Source organism: Sinocyclocheilus rhinocerous, unplaced genomic scaffold (genome assembly GCF_001515625.1).
Source record: "Sinocyclocheilus rhinocerous isolate Xijiao unplaced genomic scaffold, SAMN03320098_v1.1 scaffold1049, whole genome shotgun sequence".
Classification (NCBI taxonomy): domain Eukaryota; kingdom Metazoa; phylum Chordata; class Actinopteri; order Cypriniformes; family Cyprinidae; genus Sinocyclocheilus; species Sinocyclocheilus rhinocerous.
Genome location: NW_015652136.1, coordinates 972970 through 973686, shown reverse-complemented (window position 1 = coordinate 973686; position 717 = coordinate 972970). Strand labels below are relative to the sequence as shown.

The 717-nt window shown below is 36.0% G+C and overlaps 1 protein-coding gene across 1 annotated transcript in view; it reads right to left on the bottom strand.

Annotated features, from left to right (window-relative positions):
* Positions 1-717, bottom strand: part of LOC107713550 (dmX-like protein 1) — a 66717-nt gene that overhangs the window by 63111 nt on the left and 2889 nt on the right. The gene's annotated exons all lie outside the window — the stretch shown is intronic.

Sequence of the window (717 nt, the reverse complement as noted above, 5' to 3'; positions counted from 1 at the left end):
ATCAGCCTGTGAGATCGCCGATACACGATATTATCGTGCTAATTTATGTAATTATTTAGCCTACTTGGTTTCATTGCGAGAAGGTGAACAAACTCCAGCGTAAGGCTAAAAGAAGCCTAATGTTTTTATTATGATTGAATTTTTATTTAACATGAAAAACAATTATTAGAAACATCGTAAGTTACTAATTATAATGCTTACATTTCGTCAGTTATTCAAAAAGCAGCTACTGAAAACAAACAAAGAACATTACATTACCAAAGAACATCATCACTCAGTCTAGCGCGAGTACATGCACTTTAAAAACACTCCCGTTAAACTCAGTGAATCTACACTGTATGATGAATAAATCTCTTATACTTACATAGCCTACATCGCACGTACTTCTGCACTTTGTTGTTTATGATGAGAGAATTCGCGAGTCAGAATTAAGTCAGCGCGCGCTGAACAATAAACTGTTTCAGCGGTGAGTCATCTGAACGCCTCTGATTGGCCAATGCATTCATAAACTCAGCATAATTGTGTGTGATTGGTTATAACGCGCAATACTGTAAAACACGGAAAAAGAAATACAATGCAACAAATAAGCCCTAATATTAATTAGAGAGTATTAGTAGCCTGATAATAATAATAATAATAATCGTCTTGCTACCGTCAAAGGCATCAGCCACAGGCAATATCGCTGACTATCGTCGATACACGATACTATCGTCTATC